Genomic DNA, 15,556 nt, shown 5'->3' on the forward strand with positions numbered 1-15,556 from the left:
GGCACCGGTTACAGAAGAAGATGACACGTTCTCATCAGATCACCTTCAGTACCAACATGTTCTCTTTAGCTCTGCTGCTGCTGGCTGCTGGATCCTGTGAGTCTCACTGAGGAACTCACACTATGATAAAAATACAGTGACTGCTACGCTGTTTCAATATTCCACATGTTTTCCTCCTCAGGTGTAAAGTGTGAACAGCTGACACAGCCAGCCTCTGTGAATGTGCATCCAGGGGATTGTCTGACCATAACCTGTCAGACCTCTTATTCTCTTAGCAGCGCTCGAACATTTTGGATCAGACAACCTGCAGGAAAAGAACTGGAGTGCATTGGTAGTGTACATATTGGACACAGCACACAGTACAAAGACTCACTACAGAACAAGTTTAGTATCGACATAGACTCTTCCAACAGGACCGTGACTCTGATCGGACAGAATGTGCAGCCTGAAGACTCAGCTGTGTATTATTGTGCCAGAGAACCACCCACAGTAACACAAAGCATCATGAGACCTGAACAAAAACCCCTCAGTGACTGAACACACGAAGCCACAAGAGGGTGATCCCTCAGACCACCAATGATTTCAGATCAGCACAATAAGAAGAAATAAAATGTCACTTAAAAATCAACAGGACAGAATTAAATTAGTAATAATAGGTTGGATGTAATAAGCATAAATTAATTGTTAATTAAATCATTTAACTTCACTTCTATCCCAGATAGTATTTTTTAAAAGATAATATGAGATGTGTCTGCCTTTATAGATATTTTTGTGTGTACACGTGTGTATACTACATCGCACCTTCAAACTTTTTTAAAGATGTATTTGAATAATATTTAAGCCTGACATTTTAGTCCCTCCCTAATAAAATTTAGATGGCTTACTTCTGTCCTCGTAGGGCCTGGCTGTCATCTTGTCTAATGGGAAGCACTTCCTTCACAACTTCACTTTCAAGATGATGCTCAGACTCTCTGTTCTGGTGACAGTGCTCTGTCTACCCTGTAAGTCATATAATTTTATAAGGTTTCCAGGTTTAAATGGTCAGGCTTTGGAGGAAGCCTTCAGTCTTTCCTGTAGAGGGTCTGGTTTTGACTTTGGCCAGTATGGAATGCACTGGATCAGACAACCAGCAGGAAAAACACTAGAATTGATGGGGGCAATCTGGTATGATGCAAGTAAAACTGTTTATGCCAGCAGTGTGCAAGGATGTATATGAATCACCAGAGACAACAGCAACAGCATGGTGCATCTGAGCCTTTCCAACCTCAAGCCAGAGGACTCTGCTGTGTATTATTGCAGTGGAGAGCCACTGTAACACAACCCTTCACTAGAGCTGAACAAAAACCCCTGACTGAATGGTTCTAACATGAAACCACCAGAGGAGGAGCTCTCAGACCACTGATGATTTCAGATCAACATAATAAGTCAATACATAACATTGAAACATAATCTGGAAATAAAGCCGATTATTAATTCCAGTTCTCATAAACATTATTTCTAGGTTACTTTTCCTAACCCTTCTTCTTTTCTTCAACAACCAAAAAGATAATGCTATATATGTATTCTGCTATACATAACTCTCAGAGTAAACCATATTGCTGCATGGTCCCATGAAAGCATACTGCAAAAACTGTGAAAGTGTTGCATAGTTTAGTAGTTACAAATTCAGACTTGGTTCATGTGAATATAATGCAATTTAATGAAATGAAATCAACTTTTAGTTGTTTTTCCCCAAAACTTTAATTTGAATGTTGATTCAGATTTTTTTTATTCTTTATATCTTAAGTATAAAATGCACATGTATCATACTTATCCTTAAGAATTCACAAGTAAAGCTAACAAGACATTACATTAAGTAGTGGCTACAAATAAGGACATCAGGAACAAGTGTGTGCATGGATAACCTGAGATGTGTCCCACCTCTACACAAAAACAGCATAAAGGCTAGAAAGAGAGAAAAAGATGAGACAGCATAGAGAGAACTGAGGGGCCATGACAAATACAAAGCAATGTTCCTGAAATATGCATCACAGTGGTAGATGAAACTGAACTGCTTCCTATATAAAAGGGCCATTAAGCTATTATCATATATCATCTGTTAGTTGCTAAAAATATTTCCTAAATTTTTCACATACTGCTGAGTTTATTTTGTGAAAAAAGAAGTATTTGTTGCTGAGTAGGAGGAGTCTATGTAAAACTGATACCTTCAATAGATTTATATATCTTGGTACTCAATCTACCAGTGGCAGACTGGACAAAGACAACTGACCTTAACAATGATCAGATCAGTTTATTTGGTTGTTTTCGTGATATACATACATTTTTTTTGTACAAATTAATTGTTATGAAGTAAAGTCTTTGGAATAATAAGCCATCAACATTTCTGTAGGTTCTGAGGGTCAAACACTGACTGAGTCTGAATCAGTGGTCCAAAGGCCTGGAGACTCCCACAGACTGACCTGTACATACTCAGGGTTCAGTGGTGATTATAGTAATGCTTGGATCAGACAGGCTCCTGGAAAAGGACTGGAATGGATCACTATGATCAACAGTGGCAGTGACAGCTGGTACTCTCAGTCATTCAGAGGTCGCTTTACCATCTCCAGAGACAACAGCAGAAAGCAGGTGTATCTGCAGATGAACAGCTTGACGACTGAGGATTCTGCTGTTTATTATTGTGCTCGATACTCACAGTGACACAAGAGGAAGAAATGCTGTACAAAAACTTAACACATTAAACTAAATCTAAATTTACTTTCAGCTTTTCTTACCCAAAGGTACAAAAATTACATTTAACTCATCAACACACAAACATATCATCTGCCTCACAAGTTTTCATCTGCCTTGTTGTCAGTTTTTAACAAATAACAAACACATCAAACTTTATTTTGTATTTTGAATAATCATTTTCTTTTAATTATGCCAAAACTATTGTTTAGTACCAGTACTCATTTCCACAGGGTTGACAATTTTTTCTTATAATTTGTAGAAGAAACCTTAGGGTTAGTGTTATCACCCTCAGTGTATGTTCTCACTGAGGCAGACACACTCACAATATTGCCACTACACATTAACTGTTACTGTAATTTATTTGACCGTTTCCTCCAACTGTGAACAATGACCACAGCCAGCCTTTATGACGTGCAGCCAGGTCTTCTGTCCATCACCTGCAGTGTCAGACACCTGAAGTGTGTCTTCTTCTGTGTCTTCTTCTACCACCTGTCTCTAATTCCTAAACAATTTAGGCCTTACATTAAACACCTTGAATTAAAGCTGAAAGTTTGTATGCCAATCACATCTTGCTTGACTGATTTAACATCACTGGTGTATATGTAGCTTGACGACCGAGGATTCTGCTGTTTGGTTTTACGCTCAAGACTTCCAGTGACACTGTTACATCCCTCTGCAGCCCCTAATCTCCTCAATGTTTTCAGCTGGTGCTAATTGGCCACACCTAGTCAGGTGTGGATAAAAGTATACCTGAGGCAAGCTTCCAGGGAGCTCACTTGTCTTTGCTTTGGTGGCACCAGCCATTTTAGCCAACCTGGTAACCTCTTCTCACTAACGGTCTGGTATTCATCTTTTTTTTTTTTTTCATGTTGTGGCTTTTGAGCCGGGTCGTAACAGACACATAAAGGACAAATGTTGTACAGAAACCCAGTGCATGAAACTACGTCAATATCTGCTTTCTACATTTCAATTTTCAAAAAGTAATCAAATTTCATCATTGCTGTTTATTATTGTGTTTCTGAATTAAGGTAAGATAAAAAAGAGAAAACAATATGTTGTTTATCAGACTGTCCAACTTTAAGCCAGGGGACTCTTTTATGTGCAGTATTAGTGTGTTAGATACATATAGGTACGAGGAAATGTTGACGCTATACCAAAACTCAAGACTAATTTTTTAAAATTATTTTTCATTTAAAATCAGTAAAAAAAGAAAAGAAATCACATTATGTTTTATTAAGATGTTAAATTACAGATATTTATTTCCTAAAACTAAAAAAAAATACTTTTATTGGTTGACCATTATGCTTGATTCATTTCTGACTTTTCTGACACAGAAGTCATGTGTACCAGCTATTTACAAAAAAACAGGTTTTTGAAAGATTTATAAATTTATTATGGCAAGTGGTGTAATAAATCTTTTAAGCACTGTAGTATTGATTTCTTGTATAATGATAGCCTGAATACTTGCTGAATGCTAAATTTCTGTGACCTGGAGTGTGGATCTCTTTGAGGAGGAACACATGCAAAATTATATCTTCCATCTTTGAATATGTGTCACAGGATAAAAAACAAGGACTACATGATTGAATCACACCAATGTGAACTGGGCAGAGACAAATGGCTCCTATAATGAACCATCCAGCGTTGACGGCTGTTATTCTTGTCCTGTCAGTTTATTGTGTTGGTAAGGACAGAAGTATTTCTTTTACAAACATTATGACTCGATGACAAATGATATGCTTGAAATTCAAAGGCTAATAATGTTTTTATCTGCAGGTACTGAGGGTCAAACATTGACTGAGTCTGAATCAGTGGTTAAACAGCCTGGACAATCCCACAGACTGACCTGTACATACTCAGGGTTCAGTGGTGATATTTATGCTGCTTGGATCAGACAAACTGCTGGAAAAGGACTAGAATGGATTACTTATATCAACCCTGGTAGTGACTACATCTACTACTCTCAGTCATTCTGAGGCCGGTTTACCATCTCCAGAGACAACAGCAGAAAGCAGGTGTATCTGCAGATGAGCAGCCTGACAACTGAGGATTCTGCTGTTTATTATTGTGCTCGAGAGTCACAGTGACACAAAAGGAAGAATCTTTGTACAAAAACTCAGCACATCACAAAAGGAACAATTTACTTTCTGCTGTTCACATTTATAGTAATGAACTGCAGTTCAATCTCATTGACACAAGAAGAAACAACAAAGGCACAAGAATCTCCAAAATATTTAACAATATCTGTTGGGATTAGTCATCAATTTGATAATCTATTTCAAAAAATTACTATAAATTGGCATCTTGTTTAGCTTTCAGACCACATGCATTAATCTTTAATAGTACCTTTTTTTAAAGATAGACTTATTTATCATTACTTATTGCAGCCTGCAGGGAAAGGACTGGTATGGATCTGAATATAATCCTGGTGATTTATTCAGCAAAAATTCAGTAAAGAATACGTTTCGCATCAACTTAGACTCTTCCAGCAAAGCACTTACTGCAAGTGGACAGATTGTGCAGACTGAAGACACTGCTGTGTATTACTGTGGAAGAGAACCACAGCATCAAAACGTCCGTAGAGTTGAACAAAAACCCCTCAGTGCCTAAACAGTTATAACATGAAGCCACCAGAGGAGGAGCCCTCAGACCACTGATGAATTTAAGATATTACATAATGCAAGTGATTTTACAATGTGAGTTAAATTGCTAGAAGAATGATGACTGATGTAAAAATCAAGTCAGTAGATATTCCTTTATTGTATTTCACTTTAACATAAAACTCTGCACAGATACTTTGTGGCCACTGTGTTTACCTCAGATTGTTATTAAATAAGCAAACATCAGACTTTGTCTGAGGGTGTTTTTATTGTTGTTGTCTTTGTTGCATTTTTTTTAGTAGCTGTCAGAAGGCCGAGTTAAAAAACAACAACAACAACAACAACTATTTTAACTGACTTGGCACTGTATAAAAAACAGGTTAAATAATATAGTAAATAATATAATTTATTTTTTTATTCAGTCAGAAGCTAACTTCCACCTAGGCTAATATAAATAAAATATATTTATATTATAATGTTTTAATAATATAAATATAATATATACATTTACAGAAGAAGAGATACGTCTAGTTTTGTAACTGTGCAATATTGAGAAAATATAAATGCTTGTTTAAAGAACTATAACATTTTAGATATTTTTAGTAAACTTTTAAAGACTTACAAAATGCAAGTATCACTGACAGTCATTGAGAGCAGGTTGACCAGCAAGTATTTATAAGACCAATATGCAAACGTGTTAAAAAGCAGTTTATATAACTGAATATCCAATTGTCAAAATTAAATAATTATGGTGCATTAACATAAGGTGACTAAAGGCATTCATATAAAAAAGTTTAAATGTAATCATAAACACTGTGTGATAAATGTAAAGTTTTCAGGAAATAAAGATATAAAATTATTTTTACTATCAAAATTGTACCGTTTTAACACAGAATATATAAACTTTATTGCATGCAACCAATGTACATATTTTTTTGTGGTCTTGATAACTTGATAGCAGAGGATTTTATTGTTTATTACTGTGCTTGAGACCAGAGATGGGCAGTTACTGTAATCCGATTACTTTTTTCAAGTAACGAGTAAAGTAAGGGATTACTATTGCAAAAACGGTAATTAAATTACCGTTACTTTCCCGTCGGAACGCTGCGTTACTGCGTTACTAAAACCGTGATTCTTTTGCGAGAATGTCTCATGACAGTGACGTAAGCGAGTGCGACGTTCGTGACAACAGCTGTGTGCAGATCAACAATGGATCATATATGGAGTGCAGGAGAGAGTATGAGCGTGCAGCGTTTAAAGCGTGGAAGTACTGACCTTATTTTGAGTTTGATTCCATAAAAAGTGACAAAAACATTAGTGTCCGTTGTGCGTGGGAAGAAAACTTCTTTTTACAGCGAAACACCCCCCCCCCCTAAACTTCCAAGCAGGCACCGAGTGCGCTATGACGTAATGGGAAACTCACAGAGAAACTCGCGGATTCTTCCACTGACCGCCGGGGCACACCTGCACCAGGGTAAACCTCCGCCTACCCTGCTCCTGCTTTACAGGTGAAAGTAGAGCAACAGGACCGCTGAGTCTTTGACTTTATTTATTTTCTGCTGTGTTTCACTTGCATCTATTTTAAAGACTGAGTGTAAACACACAAAAAAAAAAAAATTATGTGCTGGAATGTGCAGAAAATAGGTTTAAATATTAAACAAATTTCTTCTAGTCAGAGAATGTTGCATATAATTAAATTTTTGCTTGATGCATGAAGTTAAAAGATTAAAACTGATAAAACAAGTTTTAAAAAGAGACTTTTCCATTTGATTACATTTTGTATGATGGATTATGTAGAAAAAGTAGAATTGGGCTGAAAGATCTATCGCTTTATCACCTATTCAGGTTGTAAATCGTGTTTTGAGAGCATGAGGGTGGGAATGGATGTTTGTATCTGTGTGTGCCTGTATGTCTGTGTCTATATGTCAGGTTGGGTATCAGACGCCACCTCTCTGAGGACATCTCAGGCCCTCCAAGGTTTGGAGGCCTATCTCCCCCCACCACCACTTCCCCTGCCAGTGGCGGACTCCCTCAGACATCGGTGCGTTGGTGGTTCTTTGTGCCTGGGGATGGGCGTCCAGGTACATACCGGCTCACTCCTTGGCGGCCGCTTATCGGGGCCTGGAGCCTGGGGCTCGCTCGGGCCACTTTGGAGGTGGGATGCCCCCGACCTCTCGGCCTGGGGCTCGGTCACTCAGGCACAGCTGGCTGCCGGCGGAGCTCACGGGCGCGTCACTGCAACCCCCCCTGGCTTCTGCTCCGCGGCTGCTGGGTGAGCCCTCATCTGGGACTCTCCTCAGCTCTTTCTGGGACAGTGGCGCGGCTGCCCCTCTGTTGGTCTTCCTTGGTCTCTTGTGTTCTGGGGGCCTCTGGATGTCTGGAGTTTTGATCTCCTCCATACCTGCTTCATGCCCTGGAGGACGGGGCTGTGGCCCCCCCACACCCTTTAGCAGATCATTACATGAAGGAACCTTTTAAAAACAAGCGCGTCCATGCTCACAGGTGTACACACGGGTGATCACACCCACAAACTACACCCTTTTTGGCTCCTACTTCAAAGCACACTGTGTTCTGTTGATCTTATGTGCTGCACAATAATGTTTAATATTTAGTATTTACTGTCATATTCCCATATATCATTGTGATGTTGTTTATTATATTACTCTTGTTTTCTTCTGCTTGTTCTCTTTTTTCTTTCTCAACAGGTGATCCAGGTGATCGATATATGCATTTTTTTTCTTTTTTTTTTCTGCTCATTCTGTTGGTTTTTGTTTTTTGCCCTTCTCCCCCGTCCCTCTTCTCAGCTGTTTCTCTTTCCCTCTTTCTTTCTCCCCTTCTTTCCTCCAGTCAAGTCTGTCCCGTATTCAGCAAGTGAAAATAAAATAAACAATAAAAGGTGAATCAAATGGACCATTACGGCAAGGCTGGGATGGTCAATTTGGTAAAGTAAATCCGTTGGGCATCTTTCTTTGCCTTTAGACAACAATTCTGATGGCAAAAGAGCCAAACGGGACAGGCAAAAAAAAAAAAAAAAAAAAAGTGTTTTTAAAAAGTAAATTAATTACTTTTGAAAATAAGTAATCAGCAAAGTAACGGGATTACTTTTTGGGGGAACTAATCAGTAATTAGTTACTGATTACTTTTTCAAGTAACTTGACCAACACTGCTTGAGACTCACAGTGTCACAGGAGTGAGAAAAACAATTTTTTCACATAAATTAGAGAGATTACATTTAAGTCATCAACATAGTCAAAGATTCAATAAAGCTGCTTCACTGGGAGATTGTTTTTGTAAAATTATTTTTGAATGAAAAACACATCTGTTAGATTTGTATTGTTGATTGTCATTTATGCTTAGAAATATTTACTTATATATGCTTAGAGTTTTGTAATTAGTTGTAGATTGGTAGAGGTTTTGATCCTTGATAGTCTGCAAACTTTGTGTGTATTAGACAGCACTTTGGGAGCATGAGAGGTCATACCGTGTCTTATTGTTTTATGGTAGGATTAACGTAGTTGCGTCTGTTCTAGTCTAAGTGCTCTTTGTTTAGATGAACTGCAGGACTTCCTCACCGTGTTATCTAGGATGAACCATCTAGGGTGAGGGGGAGGCTACCCTCTTCCTGACCAAGAATGTTTGACCCTTTGATCAGCAGTCCCCCCACACACACACACACACACACACACACACACACACACACACACACACACACACACAGGCAAGGTACTCTTTGTTTGTATGTAGACGTCGTATGTTAATGAACCTATGCATATTCATGTAACCTCAATAAAAGGACAGTGTATGGGAGAACGGACGAGAGCTACTGGGGTCAAGCGAAGGAACGGCGCTCTGTCTGGTTCTCTCCCGTGCACGAGTAACATGAAGAACTTTGCCTATTTGTGTCTTGCTTAGCAGTGTAATTATATTGTCTTCAACGTTCCAGCGGATGGGTTCAAGCTACAAACCTAACATTAATTGGTCCTTCGATGCCGGATCCCTGGGATCGCATTCACCGAGGGGGGGGAGGCACGCTGAAAGACTGACGTCAGCCAGGAAGTTCCTGTGGATTCGCTGTCTGTCTTTCTCCTCGATGAATGGCGATCGGCGGGATTCAGGCTGATATTACACGCTAAGCAACGCCAAGTAAGTTTAAAGAGGCCGACTCTATAACCGTGTCGTTGTGCAGTCTCCGCCATTTTGTGAGGCGTTGAGAAGTTCGCTGCTTTGTGGAGCGATAACTGGGTTAGTGTCCCGAAAAAGAAGTTTTGGTTAAATCGCCCAAGGGTCCCAAGCGTCCGGTGAGTGTCCGGTTTTGAAATCGCCCTGGGTGTGTGTCCCGAGCGTCCCTTCATTGGGTTTTGTCGCGCGAGTGGGTGAGCGTCCCACAACTGGGTCAGGGTCCCGAGCGGTCCGGTGTGAGTCCGGAGTAGGCCTATTTTGTGTTGTTGTCATTGTTGTCGTCGTCGTCGTTTTTGTTGTTGTTGTTGTGTGAGTGTGTGCGGAGCAGAACACGTGGTCTGTAACACCGACTGTTGTTGTTATCATGGGTTTCTAAGCAACCAAGAGTGAGTTAGAGGGAGAAAGACGTTTGTGCTGGACTTTGCTCCTGGCAGCACAAAGTATTTATGTATAAAAGAGAGAGAGCGAAGGCTCCACAGCTGCGTGGGTGCACGTGAATGCGGTCGCGCGGGTTTCACGCGGACCTGAGCCGTGCGGTTAATCGCAGGCTTATAAATGGAAGAGATTCAAATGTTAGAAGTTTTCAGAAAACACACCAGCCTTGAAGAGTGTGTGGAAAAGGCCAGCCCACATCAGCAGCTGTGCTCTGGTGGGTGGCTTTCCCCCCACCCCTTCCTGACACAAAATGTTAACAGCCTGTGTGCCAAACCATTGAGGTGGATAGTTGTTAAAAGTAACCTACATTAAACTTGTGGTTGCTTAAATTCAGTACAATGACATGTGAGGAGAAGTGATATAGGTAAATATTTAAACTCATGAAGTGCATAGAGGCACTTGACCTGTGTGGAAGACTGTCGTCTTGTTATGAGCCATTGTTGAGATATAGAGCACATCTGTGAAAACAACTAATATGCTCAACCCTGTATGAAACATCTAAAAATACATGATGGAGAAGCTGTGTTGAATATGTAAGTGTAAGACTTTGCCACTGTGGGCAGAGCATGCAACTACTGTGTGATGTCGCGTTGCAGTTTTGTTTTTGTTTTTTGAGCTGATGAGCAAGCTACACATTATCAGATCAAGAGCTGTCTGAGAACTACTCAAAGAGAGGGAAACAGAGAGTGTGCAGCGTTTCCATGAGCAGTTTTTCTGCACCTTGACTCGTGTGTGTGTGTGTAGCATCAGCATCATGTTTTTGTTTATTTGTTTTGTTGGATTAAAAATAATTAAATAAACTGGTGATCATGCGTATGGATCACCATGGCACATATCTCCAGCCATATGGTTTATTTATGCAGATGAAAAAGTGAGTGTGAATGTGTCTGACATCACAGTGTTTTTGTGCGCTGTGTAAAAGTAATTGCCTTTGATTGTGAGTGAGAGCGGTGATTTTGCAGGTCACCAGCTATTGTAACGAAAAAAAAAAGAGTGAAAAAGAAAAATCATAGGAAAAAGGTTTTGTGTTGATCAGCCAAAAACAACTACAATTTCATTTTCTGCTTTTAAGAAAAGACTGTTCACAAAAACACACACAGAGAGAGATGTGTGTTGATTAAGCAGTGATGATAATAATGAAATGTCTTAGTTTGTCACTTTCAGGTGAAAAGCAGACCTGAATCAATTTTCCACATGCAGCGGTCGGAAGAAAGTTATAGTTTAACATCATTGGAAACATGCAGGCCAAGTTTCTGGCTGACTTATTTACAGTGCCATGTGTTTCTCAACCTCACAAGCGAGCTCACTCCTCCCTGAAGATAAGGAATGCAGCTCCATGATAAAGAGACAGCAGCAAGTCCTGAGCACAAAAAGTCCCAGCAAAGCAGCAGCAATGTGGATAAACAGCAGCAGAAGAAGAAAGCAAACCCATCTTCCTGTCTGATTGGTTGAATTTCACGGAGGGGCAAGCAAGATGGCAGCGTGAAGAGGAGTTTTTGTTTGAGTTCTCAGCACGAGACACTTATTTGACGTCTTTCTGGCCTTCGGGACTTTTTTGGAGATCAGCGCGCTAAACTTGCTGGATCTGAGGCCAGGGTCTGCGGCGGCAGCATGTTGAAATGCTCAAAAAGGACTGAGTGACTCGGGCAAGCCACATGCGGCTAGCGACATGAAAGAAATGGACCCTTCATGATGCGTTCAACGTGCCAGCGCTGTGGTGGGAAAGGCTCCATCATAAACACGCCCTGCGCCGAGGTTCAGGCCAAGAAGAAGAAGACGATGACTTCCAAGCCCAAGAAGGTCGGCCTCAGCGTGGGCGAGCTGATTGTGAAAGCCGTGGCCGCTTCCAAGGAGCGCAACGGCCTGTCTGTGGCCGCTCTCAAGAAGGCTCTGGCTGCCGGAGGCTACGATGTGGACAAGAACAAGGCCCGTGTCAAGACCGCCATCAAGAGCCTGGTGGCGAAGGGCACTCTGGTGCAGACCAAGGGCACCAGGACCTCCGGATCCTTCAAGATGAACAAGGCTACTGAGAGCAAAGCCAAGAAGCCCGCCGCGGCCAAAGCCAAGAAATCGGCAGCAGCTGCTAAGAAGTCGCCCAAGAAGGCAGCAGCAGCACTTCAGCTACTAGACAGGACAAAGCTGAAGGAGAACTGCCGGGACTGTTGAAGTGGGAGAGGACAAAAGAGTGAGAGGACAACAGAGTGAGAAGACTAGGTGAGAACACATAGGAATTATTTAATGTGGGAAATCAAAATTTGGGTTAGCAAACCTGGGGAAAAGAAAACTGACTGCTTAAGTTGGAAAATTGAGACGGAGTCTGAAACATTGCGAAAATAGAAACATATACAAAATCACACACACACAAGCAGAACATGCATTAACCCTACTAACAATTCCAAACACAAAATGACTCATGAAGACTCATAGCACATTAGTTAAGAAATGATTAAATAATAGCAGAGAAATGTGTAGGAAAGGCAGCTTTAAGAACATGCTCTGCTGGAGATGCAGCTCCACAGACATGCATTAGACCTGCCTAATAACACAAACCCATGCAATGAAAATTAGCTTGTTATCTTTCATCAGTGTTACAATAGTGTCAATTTAGCAGACATTTGTTATCAAATACTGAATTTATCCTAAAGAAAAAAATTGACTCTACAAGTTGCAGGACAACAATTTAACTTTTGTGGGAAAAAAAAAAAAAAAATCCTGGTTTGACCAACCAGTGATCAGACAATAAATTTAGTGTTAAAATGGTAAATTGGGAGAAGCTTCCTGCTTGATTGAGGCAGCATAAGTAATTTACTGTATGAGGGAAATTGTCTTTTGTGATACTATTTTGAACATGCTTTTCTGTCGTCCTGTCAACTTAGTGGGTTAATAGCTGATATGCAAATTAGTTGATCGGTTTTAGATTAATGAAAGGTGATTGAATTCTAGCACGAGTGAATGAGATGTGTTGGAGTTTGTTGTGTGTTGAGTAGAGACTCTAAAACACTGAGTTTCCTGCTTTGATGTGCGAGTGAATCCTGTATTTAGATACACAACTCTGAATACGTCAGAACAGACTGTTTTGTGAAGTGCATGACAGCATGTCACATGTTTTATGATGAAGGGAAAAAGGAAAAATTGAATAAAATAGATCTGTGGCTTAAATGAGTGAAGAGCACAGACCGGGTGATTAAACTCATAGCTAATATGACATTAGGGTTATGTTGTGTGTTGTGCAGCTGATGGTTGATTTGGAGTGAATCTAGCTGATGATTTTTCTTTTGTTGTGAAGTTGAGCCTGCCGATTAGTATGATGGTATGATAAACCATGCTAATGGTATGATTTACCCTCCTGAGATGAGGAGCTTGTGTCATGACTTAACAAGGCCTTTTTATTTTGATACTTTCACAGTGCACTGAGAGTTTGGTTTGATAATCTCTGTTATTTTTTATTTTTCATTTTTGAACAAGCACTGATTTTTGCTTGTGAATTTCTTTTCTTTGAGCAGATCTGCAAGTCGGGAATTAAAAGCGTTACACGTCGTCAAGAAAATTGTTGCAAGTGAGTTTCTCCACATTTAAAATGGGTTCAGGAGAAAGCCACTTATTTGGGACAATTAGGAAATGAGAGTCCCCCCCAAAAAGGATTCAACGAGGAAATCCAGTCTAAATTATTTTTCCTTTTGAAATAACGTCGTTTTGCTGAGCGTGGAAACGAATGCGATGATAATTTCCACAATTAGCAAAAGAAGGAACCACTGAGTGAATGAGTAAGAATTTTAAAATATCTGACTGACTGACTGAACATGATTGTGTGAAGCTAACCCCCACCTGACAAAGGTGCAGATGAACCCATGTGTTTCCTTTTACAGGAGCAGAGAGATGACAGCAACACTCGAGGTTGCATGATGATTTAACCTTTTAAATGCCATTTTCTGTGTCTGTGCATTTATCAGGTGTGTTATTCATAGGCTTGAGTTGCTCACAGAGATATCTGTGACAAAGTATGCATACGCCTGCGCAAGCGCTAATATTTGCATTTTCTTTTCTTACAGCATGCCAGTTCTTCATGTGAATTGATGATGCGATTTATACCAGGACAACTGGTTGATGTTTTTTCCTACTACAGGATTTCTGGGTTTATGTGTGAGGAAAACTGTGTTTACAGGTTATGAGTGGTGATGCTGTTGCATTGTGTTGATGGGAAAATGTGAAGGTTACTTTGATAATGTGAATAACCTGTGTGAAATTTCCTGTGTTGAGAACTGGTGTTACTTCTTTCCACAGCTAGGGTTGACTTTATGGTGTTTTTATGGCACCTCTGGAACCTGTTGACCTGTGTCTGACCTCTGTCTGACTACAGTCAATGTGTGTTGCTAATGTTAGTTTCTTTGAGAATGCTGTGGAAGATTCAGCTGAAACGGACAAGTGACATGAGTAAAACAAATAAGAGATACAGTGTTTCTGGGATAGTTTGATATGGGCTCATTAGCTGGCCACTTTTGAGCCCATAGTAATATATAAGTGGAGTGACTTTGCTTAAGAGCAGTCACCGATTACATTAATGTTGCCTGAGTACATGGGATGATCCATGTCTGAGGCGACTTATGAAAATAATTGTAGTTTACTGATTTGAGAAAACCTGCACATGACACTTGTCTTGCTGATGTTGAATGCTTCTTGTCCTTATGATACAATTGTTTACAGGTATGAAGTTTGATTTTACTTCCAGATTTTGTTTTCCAGGCCATGATGGTGTGTATGCAGGCTCCTGGGAGAGCCAGGTGTTAAGCAAACTTAATATGCAAAGCACACTAACATTTTCATTGCAGGATTATAGGTCCAGGGTGGTGCTGCTCCAGGGGAGGAGATGCCCTGATGTTGCCTGGGATATGATCTAGCTAATCTTTTTCTTTAAGACTGGAATCCAGGTTTGGTGAGTTGACGCATGGGTGTGTCCATGCGTCAAGAGGAGGGGTCCAAGGATTAACATTAAACAATGTTTTTTATTATTGTTGCAGTGATTTGTGTGATTAGCTGTTTTATTTACAAATATTAAACCTATGCAAGTGGTGCACCCATGTTCAGATGAGGCTTTGATGGCCTATAAGTGAAGTTCACTGAACTAAAGAATGTGGTTTGATGATTGTTGACATACTCTCCAAATAGTTTGTCTTCCTAGCAAGGAAATACAGGTGCAGCAGTAATCTCCTGAGAAATCTTCAGAGGCCCAGTGAGAAGCGCATAGCTGACAGGACCAGGCAGTGGTTGAGGTCAAAGATCAAGCTGATTGGGGCCCATCATGAAATCAGACCTTGGAGCCACAGCAAGGACCATGAAACTGCCTGCAAAATAGAGGAGAGGATCGTCCACAAGATGGGAGAGAGGCTTCAGGAGGATCAGAGATCATCTTCAGCACAGCAGACATCACACAGAGAGCTGTGCTACTAAGCTTCCAGGAAATCAAGAGGAGACTTCCCACAGCAAGATTTTAAATAAAATGAAAGATTCAATATTGACGCTGAGGAAGACGACTAAGGTGTACGACGTGCTCTGCCTTAAACCTTCAGCAGCGTTGGAACATGAAAACTCGTGGGATGAGGGGAGCGTGCCAAGCT

At 40.4% G+C, this 15,556-nt stretch overlaps 1 pseudogene; it reads left to right on the forward strand.

Moving 5' to 3' along the window:
* Positions 1-10,756: 10,756 nt before the first annotated feature.
* Positions 10,757-14,180, forward strand: LOC146671424 (histone H1 pseudogene; annotated as a pseudogene).
* The last annotated feature ends 1,376 nt before the right edge of the window (positions 14,181-15,556 follow it).

The sequence above is a fragment of the Rhamphochromis longiceps genome, linkage group LG4 (genome assembly GCF_057381845.1).
Source record: "Rhamphochromis longiceps isolate RC_006_pf linkage group LG4, R_longiceps_female_GT1.1, whole genome shotgun sequence".
Classification (NCBI taxonomy): Eukaryota; Metazoa; Chordata; class Actinopteri; order Cichliformes; family Cichlidae; genus Rhamphochromis; species Rhamphochromis longiceps.